This window comes from Rissa tridactyla, chromosome 1 (genome assembly GCF_028500815.1).
Source record: "Rissa tridactyla isolate bRisTri1 chromosome 1, bRisTri1.patW.cur.20221130, whole genome shotgun sequence".
Classification (NCBI taxonomy): domain Eukaryota; kingdom Metazoa; phylum Chordata; class Aves; order Charadriiformes; family Laridae; genus Rissa; species Rissa tridactyla.
The window spans coordinates 113,856,801-113,872,816 of NC_071466.1; the positions used below are offsets into that span (position 1 = coordinate 113,856,801).

At 39.6% G+C, this 16,016-nt stretch overlaps 1 protein-coding gene across 1 annotated transcript in view; it reads right to left on the reverse strand.

Annotated features, from left to right (window-relative positions):
- ROBO1 (roundabout guidance receptor 1) overlaps positions 1-16,016 on the reverse strand; it is a 740,348-nt gene that overhangs the window by 653,426 nt on the left and 70,906 nt on the right. The gene's annotated exons all lie outside the window — the stretch shown is intronic.

Here is a 16,016-nt window from a genome sequence, read left to right on the forward strand (position 1 = left end):
AAGGAGCCAAATTAGGTTACTGAGCGCCTACTGCTCACTGCCTTTCCTGCCTGCTGTGCCAGGAGCTATATAGAGACACTGTCTGAGTGTGCAGGGCTGGAGTTAGGAAAACCAAATCCTTCCTGGAGGTCTCAGTCTGGTGAGGTATGTGAAGGGCAACAAGAGGGACTTCTACAAGTATGTAAAGAACAAAAGGAAGACCAGGGAAAATGAGGTGGGGGACCTGGGGACAAAGGACGTGGAAAAAGCTGAGGCACTTGATGCCTTCTTTTATCTCAGTTTTTGTTGCAAAGACCAGCCTTCAGGAATCCCAGGCCCCTGAAACCAGAGGGGAAGTCTGGACTGAGGAAGACTTGCTCTCAGTGGAGGAGGATCAGGTTAGGGAGCACTTAAACTACCGGGACACACACCAGTCCCTGGGACCTGACAAGATGTACCCATGAGAGCTTAGGGAGCTGGCCAATAGCGCTGCAAGGCCGCTCTTGGTTAGCTTTGAAAGGTTGTAATGATCAGAAGAAGTTCCTGAGGAGTGGAAAAAAGCAAATGTCACTCCTATATTCAGGATAAAGGATCCAGGGAAGAGCAGGCCTGTCAGCCTCTTCTCGGTCCCTGAGAAGGTGATGGATGAACCTGTTCCGGAGACCATCTCCGTAGGCACTGAAGGACAAGAAGGTGATTGGGAGTATTCAACATGGTTTTATGAAGAAGAAATCATGTTTAACCAGCCTGAAAGCTTTCTATGATGAAACGACTGGGTTGGTAGATAAGAGGAGACCTGTAGATGTTGTTTATCTTGATTTTAAGAAGGCCTTTGACACTGTCTTCCATAAGATCCTCATAAAGAAGCTGATGAGGTACAAGCTAGATAAGCAGAGGGTGAAGTGGACTAAAAACTGGCTGAACTGCCAGGCTTAAAGAACTATTACCAATATTGCAAAGTACAGCTGGAGACCGGTTCCTTATGGTATACTCCAGGGGTTGCTACTGGGTCCAATACTGTTTAATATCTTTACTACTGACCTGGACAGTGAGACTGGGTACACCCTCAGCAAGTTTGCAGCTGACATAAAACTAGGAGGAGTGAGTGATACAGCAGATCGTTTTGCCACTATCCAGAAGGACGTCTTCAGGCTGGACAAGCTCATGAAGGTCAACAAAGGGAAATCTGAAGTTCTGCACCTGGGGAGGAATAACCTAAGGCACCAGCACACACTAGAGGCTCACCGGCTGGAAAGAGTGATCAGGGGGATCTGATCCATGTGGGTAAATACCTGCTGGGAGTGAATGAAAAAGAGGGAGTCAGGCTCTTGTCAGTGGTGCCCAGTGACAGGACAAAAGACACAAATTGAAACAAGCGGAATTCCACTTAAATATAAGAAAAAAAATATTTCATCTCTGAGGGTGATTAGACAGTGGAATAGGTAGCCAAGATAAATGTGGAGTCTCCACCATTACATGAAAAACCTGTTAAGACACAGTCCTGGGAAACCTGCCCTGAGCAGGGCATCGGACTAAATGATCTCCTCCCTGTCTCAGCTGTGATTATTCCGCTTTGTTTGGGAACCACAGCATCAAAATCAGCAATCCATGTACTGTTTCAGGAAATACTGTATTATAAAGTGTCTAGCACAGAATGAGGAAAGGCTACCTCTCACAGAAAACTAGCCACAAAACGCTCAGAAGCTGTAGTGTAGAGTGACTAGAGGGGCTAGCAGTATCAAACAGTCTGGGAAGAGAAGCTGAACAAATGGAGATAGTATGCTAGGCATGCCTTTTAGGCCTTAAAAGAAAAAGGATTAAAAAAAAAAAAAGAAAAAAAAAAAGAAGATATGAATCTAATACTAGAAATATCACTTATCCTGTGAAAAGTCCTCAGTGCGTGGTCAAAAAATGGAAAGTTCAGGAGGTTTGTGATGACATTTTTTGGGCAATAACCTTATGACCCCACAGGTAAGCAGAACATACAGATAGACTAATGCTTAAATATGCTATGCAGTGTCATAAGCCATTGCCTGTCAACGCTGTGCTTGTTGTGTTCAGGCTGATTATTCCCCTGGAATGTAAAAATCAATTCTAACTTGCAAACTATTATTTTGCACAGACCCCCATGATTGCAGGTTTTGTTCTCTATTTTATATTCAGTCACTCTCAGGGGAGCAATCAGAAGCCAAAGATAATTGGTAACAGTCACCAGTGAATTCATTGGACAAAACTTTCCTCAAATCCAGAAGGTGATCTCATTCTGTTAATTAGTCTTTTTTTTGTTGAAACTGCTGATACAGCTAAAAGCTGTAGGAAGAGACGGGAGAAGTGGAGATATTTGTATCACCACTCTCAAGAAGCCGTACAAGAGAGTGAAAGGAAGAGATCTTAAGGTCTTAACTAAAAGCTTTACAGGATACTCTCTGCCTGTGTGCACAGCACAAGCGCTTGTGTGAGAGAGAGGAAGAGGCAATGTAACTTTGGAGACATCTCTGATGTACTGAAATTTACTTGTGCTTCAAACCTAGAGGAAAGCAACACTTCGGGTTGTTCTTCCCAATTGTAGCCAGGCTCCCTGGCATAATTCTCACTTGTAGAACACCAAATTTCTCTATAATTAAAGAAGCCCACCAAAAGAACAGTCTACAGGAGGATCTACAGTCTCCCGCAACTTCAACTAATTCACTCCACGCAACTCTAAAATAGAAGAATTTCAAAACAGCTGTTTGGGCTTGTTTGGTTGGTTGGTTTTTAAAATGTAATTTCATATTTTTTGAATTGTATCCCCTTTAATAAACCTGGGCCTCCCGTTTCACATAATAAGGGTCCATGTCTTAAGGGCAAGCAAATAAATTTGAAGCAAATTCTGTAGTAACAGCACTACGGAAACCCTATGGGAAAATTAATTGAATTCAAAGCTGAATTTGTATGTGGTACCATATACAAAACTGGGTATAAACCGGGGAGGGGAAAGAAAAAAAACAGCAATTCTTGATTAGTAGCTGGATCACTGATTGAGTCAGGGTGTCTGCAAAGAACTTGCACAGAGTCGTAAGAATAAAAATGATAGCAAAATTCATGGATTATCGATGAGCTTGCTATCTTTTAAATGCTTTGCCCTGTTTTAGTGAGATTTTCTTTTTCTGACTGTAATTCAGCAATATTCAACAGGAAACAAAACTTCAACATGATTCTGACCCCGAATTACAAGACTGCCAAGCATCAGATACCAGTCTATACCTACTCAGAAAGCAACATGTATCATGTAAAATCATTTTCTTGTAGTTTCTCAAGTCTGGAAAACAATATTACAAGAGCAAAGAGGAAAGTTTCCTTTAGGGATACTCTTACTTGTGAGCATCAGAAAGGAAGAAATAAAGTGGTACTCTACTCCTATTATGTCAGATATTTCCACCTTTCAGTTCTATAAATTCCTTTTGCACATAAGTGATGCAAGAATTAAGTATCTTCAGTTCAAACAAATAGGTTCCTTCGAAGAGGTTTTAACTTATTAAAAGCAATGCCATCCCTTCAAAATAATAATAATATGCTTGCACTCTAATCTAACTTTATGACAAATTCAGTAACAGTGGAGTGAGCCCTGTTTTCCAATAGACAAATCTTAAGAGCTTGCTAAATGTTAGTTTGTGCTTTTTTGAAATTACAGCCAGGAATGATCTAAATAAAGCAAGATCTTTCTTGTGTCTTTTGTTATGAATACATTGTCTCTTTTTGCCCTTTGGCGTATTAAATCAACAACTCACGTCTCAACTACTGAGACTTTCAAGGGAGTATTTGGATAAAACTGGGTACTGTATCTGTTGCAGATTTCCCAATATGAAATACCATGTTTTCAAATTCCTTTTTCAGAACTACATACTCATCACTTTTTTAACAGGCAAAAGAAAAAAAATCATTAGTAATGCCTAGTAATTTATTGATTCATAAGAAATACTGTCAATGTTCAAACACTACTAAGTAGTGAACGTTTGAAGAAGTAAAGAGGTTGTTGTCAAAAGTGCTTCCAGACAGAGTCACATGGAAAAGAAAGAACATTTGATAGGAAGAAAATCCAGTGCCTGAAAGGTTAAAAAAAAAAATTCCTTTGACTGCATTTTGACTCCTCTGTTATACCTGATCTAAAAAAGCAAGGGGTTTTCAAAGGCATTTAGCTTTAAACATTCACAGTACCTTTGGATGTCCTCAGCAGGACCAGAAAAGAGGGATTCAATTTTCAAAGATAATTGTGTCAGATAACTGTCTCATCCCTTTTCAGAAACAATCTGATAAATACCTAATTACCAGCCAAGTGATTTCAGAGCCACACAGCTGGGCCTGAGAAAAGGCTACAGGGAATGACAAGGTCCCTTAAAGCCATCGAGAGCAAGAGGCAGTTGGTTTGTGAATTACTTCATTTATTCAGCTGAAAAAATGCATAGAAAGTCCACAGAGAAAACAAAATATTCATAAAATGTTGAAATAGTCAACAGAATCAATATTTAACCAGAGAAGTAAAATATTAATTTTCAAATAAAACAGGACTATGTACTGCAGAACAATTACATTCCAGAATCCAAAACAGTAAATATTTGAATCCTTAAAACCATTAATTTTTTCCAGAAAGCATTTGTACACTACTAAGTCTGTGTCTCATGTTCATACATAATGCGGTATGAATAAGAAATTGGCTTTACAGTAATTTATATTGCAATCTTGTTGCAAACTTAGAGAGCATTCTGATCTTAAACAATTATAGCCTTAACTGTCAAACTAGAAAGAATTTATAAATTGTCACCAAAGTTCAAGAACTACCTCATGCTTCTTGAAAAAATTGGTAATCCAGCAATCCTTCCTAAAAATACAGAGCAGCTTCACTTTTTATTTTTCTTCACCAATCAAAAAAACCCCCACAGGTATATGTAGCAACTCAGATTTCAGTGAATTTTTTTAGACTGTACATTGTAAAAGTCAATCCTGTAGTCTTGATTAATTCCTTGTGCTTGGAGAAGTGTTGGCCCCTACTACATATCCTAAATGTTAATGGAGTGGAGAGGATGAAATATCAACATAATGATGCAGAGTTCAGAATCGCAGATGGGAAGCGGAAGATTACTGATAATGCTTCAACAATATTAAATTGACCAAGTCGTATATTCCTCAGGCTTTATGAAATAGGCGTTTGCTTTGTGAAAAATGCAACGGATCTGGGGTGGTAATCTCAAAAGTACACATTTCTGACCTAAGTCTGCTCCCAGATTGGAGAAAATTGATTGGAATTTCACTAATGCAATGAAATAGGGATGGATCTATGCACTTCTGTAAATCCCACTCACATAATTCAAAAATAAGGACAATACATATACACAGCAGAGAGGCGAGTCAATGGCTGTTGAGTCTGCAACATAGGGACAAAGATTTAAACTGAGCTGGTTGCCTTTAGTCTGGAGTGGAACAGCAGTGATCACGTAGCAAAGAACAGAGGGACAGTTTTAAAACCTGTTCCTTTCAGATTCTCAGCTAGCAAGGAACAGCATTTCTGCATGCGTCATTATTCACCTTGCACATAAGCGTGAATTAAAGCTGGCTGAGGAGAGCTGACGCTCCGCTGCATTTAGGTTCCAGCGGTCAGACACGCATATTCAGCAGGGCAGGCAGGAAAAAGTGTGGGGTTTTGCTTGCCTGAAAATTAAGATTTGACCTCAGATCACAGCTTTGGCATAACCAGTGTTGTGAAAGCATGCTTAAATATGGAAGTAAAATTCCCAGATAAATTCTCTCCCCAGCTACAATTTAGCAGAAAGAGACCTGAGAGCTAGTCACTCGATGAAAAGAAATGCCCAGTCTTCAGTGCATGGCGAAACCTTTGTGTTCCTCTAGCCTCTACTCTTCTTAGGCTGCTATCTATCATGACAGAGGCAGTAAATGCCCCCTCATAAATTTAAAACTCTGTGAAATAAAAGAAGGGAATACTGGACAAAGTCTCAGCACACAAAGCAAAACAGGGGATGCTTTCCACTGTAAAGCTATAAAACAATAAACATTTTGGGACCATGGACTGCAGCCTCTGGAAGAAAAAAGGCTTGCCAGAGCATTTTTCTTCTTGAAATTCAACTTTGAGGGAAAGAAAAATAGCTTGGCTTTTGCCCTTAATAAGAATGAGAGCAATTAGGAAGGATTTGCAGATCTTGCCCCACCAACGAGCCTTCTCAGAGACAGAAATTTACATCAGGATTCAAAGAATATTCAGCCCTCCCCTAGAGCGCATTCATCCTTTTGGGGTCGCCAGTAAAGGTGAAGCTTAAACAATATAAGGACTTTCAACCTTGCCTGCTTCCTGGTTAAATAGACTCGTGTGAAATGCTAACTCCTTGGGGGAAAGGAAGAAGCTGCCAGCTTTCATGAAGATAGTGGAAGAGTGGCAGAATCCCTTTGAAACTGAGACTGATCTGATAAGGTCGTTATGGTTGTTAATAGCAACCCTTTCCTCTGCTTCCTTGGACCAGGCAGTGGCATTTAGCTGCAGTTCGGGGCAGCCAGCAAGCAGCAGAGCTGTCGTTGCAGGGGGATGCTAGGGACTGGAAAGCCCAGTCCTGTCCATATCCCAGTAGGCATAAGAGCTTCTCCCTGTAAATGAGAGGAGTATTATTGCCTCCTAGTTTTTCTGGGACCAAAGCTAGTAGCTTTCTGCTATGTTTCATACTTAAAGTAGACTTTGCCATCTCACTGTCAATTTTCTTCCTGCTATCTTTTAAACCAGGAGTCCAGCATGAAGAGAGACACAAAAGATTAAAGTAATTGCATTTCTACAGCTCCTGAGACTGTCAATCTTTGGGTCAAAGGGAAAAAGTCCTGATGTCTCCACTCCCAGCCCCAAGAGGAATGCAGGGAGGATGTAACCCTTACCTCTCCTGCCTGGTTAACAGGCCCATGCAGAACTGCACACTAACTCCAGGGGGGTGAGATGCAGGGCAGTGCAGTGCTGGGCCTTAAAGTAAGTAGGAGGGAATGAAAAAGGAGATCTGGGATTATTTCAGAGATAAAGTTTAGTGGATCACAGAATGAAAGGGGTTGGAAGGGACCTCTGGAGATCATCTAGTCCAACCCCCCTGCCAACTAAAGCAGGCTGGACAGGAATGTGTCCAGGCGGGTTTTGAATGTCTCCAGAGTTGGAGACTCCACCACCTCTCTGAGCAGCCTGTTCCAGTGCTCTGCCACCCTCAAAGGAAAGAAGTTCCTCCTCATGTTTAGGTGGAACTTCCTGTACTCAAGTTTGTGCCTATTACCTCTTGTCCTGTCCCCGGGCACCACTGAAAAGAGCCTGGCCCCATCCTCCTGACACCCACCCTTTAAGTACTTATAAGCGTTGATAAGATCCCCCCTCAGTCATCTTTTTTCCAGACTAAAAAGACCCAAGTCCCTCAGCCTTTCTTCATAAGAGAGGTGTTCCAGTCCCCTAATCATCTTGGTAGCTCTCTGCTGCACCCTCTCCAGCAGTTCCCTGTCCTTCTTGAACGGGGAGCCCAGAACTGGACACAGTACTCCAGGTGCGGCCTCACCAGGGCAGAGTAGAGGGGGAGGATGACCTCCCTCGACCTGCTGGCCACACTCTTCTTGATGCACCCCAGGATGCCATTGGCCTTCTTGGCCCCAAGGGCACATTGCTGGCTCATGGTCATCCTGTTGTCCACCAGGACTCCCAGGTGTCTTTCCACAGAGCTGCTCTTCAGCAGGTCAGCCCCCAACCTGTACTGGTGCATGGGGTTATTCCTCCCCAGCTGCAGCACCCTGAATTCATAAGGTTTCTCTCCGCCCAACTCCCCAGCCTGTCCAGGTCTCTCTGTATGGTGGCACAGCCTTCTGATGCACAGCGTCAGCCACCCACCCCCAGCTTTGTGTCATCAGCAAGCTTGCTGAGGGTACACTCTACCACTTCACAACATACACTGTCCTCCCCTCATCTATCCACCCAGTCATGCCATCATAGAGACTATCAGATTAGTCAGACATGATTTCCCCTTGGTGAATCCATGTTGAGTACTTCTGATAGCTTTCGTATCCTCCACATGCTTTGAGATGACACCCAGAATCAGCTGTTTCATCCTTCTAGGGATGGAGGTGGGGCTGACCAGCCTGTAGTTTCCTGGGTCTTCCTCTTGTCCTTTTTGAACACTGGAGTGACATCCTGCAGTCCTCAGGCACCTCACTTTTTCTCCAGGACCTTTCAAAGGATGCAGGACATGAATTTTTCAGAACCCAAATCCTTCTCACCCTGCTATTTCTGTTTCAGCCTCATAAGAGGAGAATAGCTAACAGGGGTGGGGGGACCACAGACTACATGCAAGAAAGTGCTATTCCATAAACCTTGATAATCTCTTCAGTGTGCTTTATTAAAGGGATTTATTCAGTCTATGTGCTGTCGACAACCTATGAAAAGTTAAGGTATCACCAGCAAGCTCTTCCCAGAACGTGATGGGCTCCCTGTTCATATAGGTAGGAGGGAAAAAAGAATCTGAGGCGAGACCTGTAATCTCTTTTTAAATAGTCTCACAGAAGTCTCACAGAAAATAAATTTTAAAACTGCACTAAATTTTATCAAGAGCATGCTATAACACAAGAAGTTTCTCTCATAATCTAAACATTAATTTGAAAATGCAGATCACTCTCAAAAAGAATATCATCCCCTTCCCCCGCTCCTTCTTCCTTCTTGGTTTCTCCTTTTAGGAAAATCCCTTACAGCATGCTTTTAATCATTGCATCAGTTCTGGAACATAATTTAAGGTCTGAAGTCATCCATAACAGAGCTAACAGTAGCAGATACCTCAAGTTGGTAGATCAAGCATTTTAAGCCTGGAAAGCTTCCCTGGTGATGATGCTCCTAGACCACCAATCCCATCTCTTAGAAACAGAGAAGTTGTTAGTGTCCATTAGTTTATGAAGTAAACAAGACTGTGCGATTTAAGTTTTGTTTCTAAGTATTATTGTAGAAAAATAAATAAAAAGGATAAAGCTCCTAAAAATGTCCTGACCAGGAAAGCACAACAGATATGGAAAAGAGAATAAAAAAGGGCTTATGTCTCAGAACAGCTAACCAAACTTAGAAATAATATTTACATACAAGAGCAAAGAGAAAAAAATCCACATATCTCATTAACAAATTCTGGAGCTTCAGCTACCCAGATAGTACAGCAAACTGAAGTCTGGCAATAAGTTTCACTCATATTTTCTGCTATCAATGCAATGAATTTTCCTGAAAGAAAAGAAAACATGGAGTTCAAACCAAAGGGGTTTCATTTTGTCAGAACATCTAATATACTAAAAGTTCAGATTATCTTCTAGTATTTTGATAGGTCCCCAGTTTCTAGCATGGGTCCTCACACATTTTGTATCTGTCAGAAGCGCAATCAGATGCTCACACATGTATCACACTCCCTGTAACTACAACAGGCACCAGCTATAAACATATTTTAAAAGTTATGGATGTGCCTGACATAACTGGTGTGACCTTTCCTAATAGAGGAACTGCTGTATAATCACTCTCAGGTGGGCAAGAAAATAAAACATCTTGAATCACTGAATTCAGTCACATCAGCAGGAATTTGAAAACGTGGACCAAATAACTAAACTGCTAGCTCCTAACCCTTCAGAGACTAAAGCTTAAATATTCCTGAGCTGGACAGAAACAGACAATTGGAAATTTATAGATGCGGACAACTGATTTCCTAGCAGTAAACCATAATGACCAAAGTAACTTGTAATGGATGAATAATTAGGTAGGGGTAGAAAAAAAAAAAAAGGCTGAATCCACAGGAATTGTGTATTCATGACTTAATAACTAGCTATATTTCTGCATATTTCATTTAAACAGTTCTCTCAATCTGGGGCTACTAGAGGAATGACTACCATGCACACTTTGTGATAGTACAATTTTAAAAAGGCTAAGAGTGGTTCAAGAGAAACCTTTCTGTCTGACTTCATTGAAGCAGCTGTCTCCTTGGAAATACCTGAAATAAAGTGGCATTCATTTTCTAACCAGCTCTACGCTATCAGAAATAAGATACCAATGGAGCAAGACAACAGTATCATATACTTTCTCTCTGAACTGGAAACTGAAATGAAGAATATTAATTGTATGCTAGGGAAAATTACGCATGTGCTGGCTTGTGCTACTGGCACTTTTGGAAGGCAATATTGCTTGCTAGGACTCCAAAAAAGGCAACATTAACTTAAATTAGTGAAAGGAAGACACTGTAAAAAACTAATTCAAGATGCTTTTACCCCATTTACCTCTTTTAAAAATAATAATTTTGTTCTAATATTTCCATTATCTTGCCTTTCTGCCCCCCGCCTTTTTTCCTGCCTTTCCCTTCAGGTGAGTTGGGAGACCCGGATCCATGTAGGTGGGTTCTTTGCAGCACTCTAATGCTACAACCAGTAAGAAGAGAGCAGTGGATTAGATGTTCATATGACTGCAATGTAAATTTACTCACATTTTGAGCATGTGATTTATCATATAGTCAGACAAAATAATGAGTATTAATGAAGAGGTTCATAACACACCTCAAAGTCACATTCCTTGCACGCATTAAAGTGATTCAGAGCTACTCTTCTCCAGTTCTTTTTCTGTTAGTGAGAGGGAAATAAATTTATTTTAAATCCTTGCTCTCATCTGCGCCAACCCATATCACAACCCACTTTACATTTATTTCCCAAAAATGGATACTTAATTTATTTTCCATCTATGGAACACATACTGGAGATCTCCAGTACGTACTGGCAGAAAAAAAAGCAAATTTGTTAAGTATCACAAAGAGCATGCTCTGTAGAGTACAAAATACCCCTACACTTTTTAACTGGAAAAAAGTAACAGCTAACAACATTTTCCCAGAGAAATGAGTATGCACTAGCATACTTGTAAGTGCTTATAGCATATGGCGGTACCTTGCACAGCAAGCACTAAAACTGAAACCTCTAACAATATATGATCATAATTAATAAATTAATAATTGGTAAAGCTTCTTTTGCATAACCACAAAGCAATTCAAGAATTTCAGTATCTGAAACAAAATATTCTAATTATTCCCCAGAACTCTTCCCATTTCTTTTATGTCACCTCACGTGCAGACTTTTACTAATATCGCCCTCTCTCACAGACACCAGCATCTGAACATTTGGTCAAACTTCATTGACTGAGTCTTTACTAAAGTCGTTACCATGGGATGATCTGTTCGTAAGCACAAAATCTACAACTGTTCTGGTTTTCGCACAATGGTTTATACCATTTGTTTATAAGTAGTTCCTTCCAAGTACATATATAACAATTATAATAACACTGTTTTTTCCTTCTCGGCCGAGGTGATGCTGCCATGAGAAACAGTTTCTCGGTTCCTCAAGGTGTCTCCTAGTTCCACAAAGACTCTGCTTATGCAGAGCAGTCAAGTAGCTCAAGAGACGTGAACCGAAGTGTCGGCAGATGACAAGTCAAAATCTCATTTTCATAAAATGAACTCTACCTCTCCCGGCATTTAAAGTTCTTGTTTGAATCTGCCTTTGATAAAACAAGAAAGTTAAATTGAAGTCAGGGAGAAAGAACATACTAAGGTACGTCGCTATGCTCAGCAGTGGACCAACAAAGATACACATTGGGACACGCTCTAATGTATATTTTGGAAGACAGCACCTTCGTCAGTACCCTGGGAAAAATTTTACCTCTACAGATGCCTGCAGAAAATTACTTTCTGTTCCCATTCCCTGGTAAAATCAGCTGGAAAATACTCTCACTGAAAAAACATAACCAAATACAAAATAATTCATGACTGACAAGTTGTTGACATTCTCCAAAGCAATAGGTGCTGTTCTACCACTGCAGGCATGGAGAACTAAGACAAATATGAATGTAGTGCATGAATAGAAATTACAGCTGGGTTGGTTTAAGTGAAAAATAAGAAAATCCACAGCTCCTGAAAAGCAGTTTGAAAACCAAAAGTCCTTGGTAAGAAAAAGACAACACCATTTTCAAATGGCATTCAGAAAATCAAATTTCCCTGCAAAAAACTTTTCCTGTTTAAATATTCAAACTCCGATCTTCAAAAGCTGATATTTATGAGACTCCTTTTTTAGCAATTTGCTGCACTAATCTAAAATAACACTGCTCACATTTACATATAAATTAAGCCAAGTACATCATCCCATTCTTCAAGGATTTTATTTACTCCGTACTTGCCAAAACATCTGTTTTAGTTTTCCATAATACAGAATATATCGTATAGAAAACATACACCTTCTCTGAACATCTGAAATGGAATAAACTGAATTGTATGCTCAATGTGACACCGCAGATTCAGAAAACAATGTTAGAAGAATGGAAGTAAGAAAACAGTGCAGGAGTGACACAATATAGTTTTATTGCTCTTCCATTTAGTGCAACCTGTCAGTCTAACTGTAAGTCTAAACCACTAACTTTCACATATGAAAGTCAATCTGATCTGCTGGGCAAACATTCTGGCAATTTATTTTAATGGATCACTGTCTCCATTCAAACATAAATCAAACCCAGTGTTATAATAATAGAAAGTATGAGAAGAACTTCTACTGGTAGGAGATCTATCTTCAAGTCATGAAACCTGCAATAAATTCACCCTTTATTAAAAATATCTAGTCACTGACAATGGCCTTTGGTTTTTGTTTGGTTTTTTGGTGTGTTTTTTTTTTTTTTGCTTGTGATTCTGATACAGGCTTAATAAAACTACTTAATAAACAGAATATATAAGCAGCTTTATTGACAAATCACGGATTTACCTCTCCACTCCTGACATTTCTTCTTCTACCTAATTTCCTACCTCAGCTGTCTCTCTGATACCTCACCTAGCTGACGTGTCATCTGCTTACATGGCCAAAATTGACCTCTTTGTCTTCCCACCCAAGCACTGCATCACCAGCATCCCCCTTGTCACTCAAGCCTGTAATAAAAATGTCATTTTTGTTTCACCTTTCCCTAGCCTTCCTAATCCAGATCATAAATAAATCTTTCTGCTGCTTCTTCTACACATTAAAGATAATTTTCTTCCTTTTTGCCTGCGGAGCTAAATGCTCACTTAAGCTCTCGGTTCTCATTTTGATTCATTTATTCTCAAGCTCCATTACATTGTATCAACCATTCCCTTTCAGCCCATTCTAAATGCAGTTTTTAGTTTTATCTCCATTTAGGTTTCATCGCAATGGGTAAAAATTCCAAAAGCATAGAACAGCCTAAAAACCAAAGATCCTTGAATCCATTTAGGATTCTAAATGGATATGGGTCATTTTTGTAAGCACTCATGCAGCTAAAGATGCAGATTATTATTAGACACATGAACACCTACAAAAGCTTCTCTCTCTGACAATGGCGCATCAGCCCCTAAGTATCTTGGAAATTGGACAATTTTACACACTCATCCACTCTCGTAATCCTTCTGCCACCTTCTTGTGTTTCATGCAGCAATTTTTTGATATCACTTCTTAACTTTGTCCTTTCTTGCCTCCTCTTCTTTCTTGGCATTTTAAATTCTACTTCTTCTGCTATCATCTATTTTATATACAACTTTCCCGCTTTCTCCCATAAACGTCTAAAGTTTCATTTCACTTCATGCCTTTGGCATAAAACATCCTCTGTGAACTTCCTCCTTAACAGTGCCCCTAACTCGAAGAAGCAGTTCAGTAATGCCAGCTAAGTTTAAGATGCTTGGTCCTATAACAGTAGCTAACTGGATAACAAAGCCAGTAACTATTCATATAAACCATATATATGTATGTGTATATAAACAACATATATCTGATTTCATATTGTCACTCTTACAATGATTTTGCATTCCAATCTATGCCATTTGTGTGTCTTAATGAGACTGAGTCTTCACTGGGAACAATAAACCGTCTATCTATATATTAAAACTTCAGTAATTCATGCACAGAGACTGTGTAGAAAATTATCAAACACTCGACGCCACAATTTTAAAGCCAACCATACATAAATATAAATAAACAATGTTTCATTCTTTACTGATTGTTTCTGTCTGGGACTCCCCTCTCTCATATATCACAGTATAATTTTGCTGAATTAACTATTAGAAATGTAAGTTTTCAAACAAAAAAGAAACAAAAAGGAAAGTGCTAAACTAGAGAAAAATATTTTTGCTTTGTTAGCCAGAGGCAAAGCATGGGGATCATTCAGGGTACCCTGAGGCAGCAGTTAATTAACAACAGTGGTTCAGGTTCACAACTGACTCATAGAACAAAGTGAACTACCTGTTGCTTCTCCATCAGTCTGTTCTGAACTAAATTTAACATGCTTAACATCACAGTGGGCCGTTTATGGACTGGGAAAAATGCCCGGCCGTGTGTCGTTCTGAAATGGCGAGTGGTGACGGGAAAAGCGGTCAGTGGGCCATGGCCCTCCACCATCATGTCCACTTCCAACCCAGGGCACGTGGAAAGGCAAGAGGATTGCCTCCTTAGGCACTGTGTGGTTTAGAGGCTTTGTTAAATGGGATTTTATTTTTCCTTGGAGTCCAAATTAACACAAACCACCCATGATGTCAAGTGACAACAGCAATTTCTCTTCTGTTCAGTGGACTGGGCTGTCCTGTTCCCTGTGCCCATAACTAGCACCATTACTAGGTTTTTGTCTTCAATGTATCAAAGTTTGTGTCCCTGTAAAAAATACCATCCACCTAGCTGTTTGCTCAGTTCTGGGGATGTTATAATTCCTGTAGACACCCAGCAAGCTGGACACTTTCTTTTTATCAGATAAGTTTTTCACTAAGGCTATGGTTTGGCTTCATAAATGCTACAGGGAGCATGAAGGACGTAGTAAGAGTAGGCAGCTGTGAATATGGAAGAGGAAGGGAGGAATTGCCTCTGCTGGCACCTGTGCCAAACTAAATGACTATATGACCATGGCTTTAGACCATGATCAAATCACAGCTCTAACTTGTCAGAAGTTCTTAATAATAAGTCTTTACCTTCTGGATGACTTTTTAAGGTATACATATGCGAAGGAGCACAGCACAACAAAACAAAACCCCAGGGAGAAGTTATTCAACAGCCTTCACGGGTAAGCTTTATACATAATGAAATGACTTAAGAAAAATTAGAGTTCTTTTCTATCCATAATAGAAAATACATATATTCTTTCATTTACATATTCATTTCACACCTATAAAATAAAGCTATATTTAATTATTCTAATCAAAACATCAGAGCCTGTTATTTAGTAAACACGGTTGCTTTTTTTTGCTATTAGAATGTTTTTGATAAACACTAAATGTGACAGCAAAAACTATCATATCTATTCTATAAAAAAAACTCTACCTGAAAGCCTATATAAATACATCCTATAAAATACTTGAAATTTTTCCCTTAACAGGGGTACTAAAACTTCCTCCTTTAATTCATTAGCTTTCATTCAACTTTGATTGCTGCTATAAAATGCTATTTCTTTTTTATGATACCATGATCAGGTTTTTTGGCTTACCATAAAGTAAGCGAACATCAATCATTTGTATTATTCTATCATGATCAGCGCTCAGAAGGGAACGCTCAAGTAATTTTATTAAATCATGCATTACCTACAGCCTGTAGTTAAAGAAAAACAAACCAGTGAATCCAAAGCTCTAGTTACCAAAGAAATATGAATTGCCCTTTTCAATATGTATTAAGTATCCTGTACAAAAAACTCTAGTACCGAAGCCAAAAATGGTTCACAAGAGATATGTTTAGGGATGAAGCACTAAGAAATTTCTGGCAGAAGTGTTAATTCAGCACATTTTCAATGGTGAAATAAAATGGCCAGCACATGTATTAATCATCTGATACTATCTTTGTATAATGACATGTACTCCTTTCCCTTTAATTGTTGCTAGCTGAAATGGCATTTGAGCTGAGTAGAGACTTGAGGATTAAGGTCGTAACAACATACAACCAGAACTGCTTTGCCAAGTCTTCTGCTGAGTATATCTTGGCCACGACTCTCAAGGCTCCACTTCTGCTAAAAGTTGCAATCA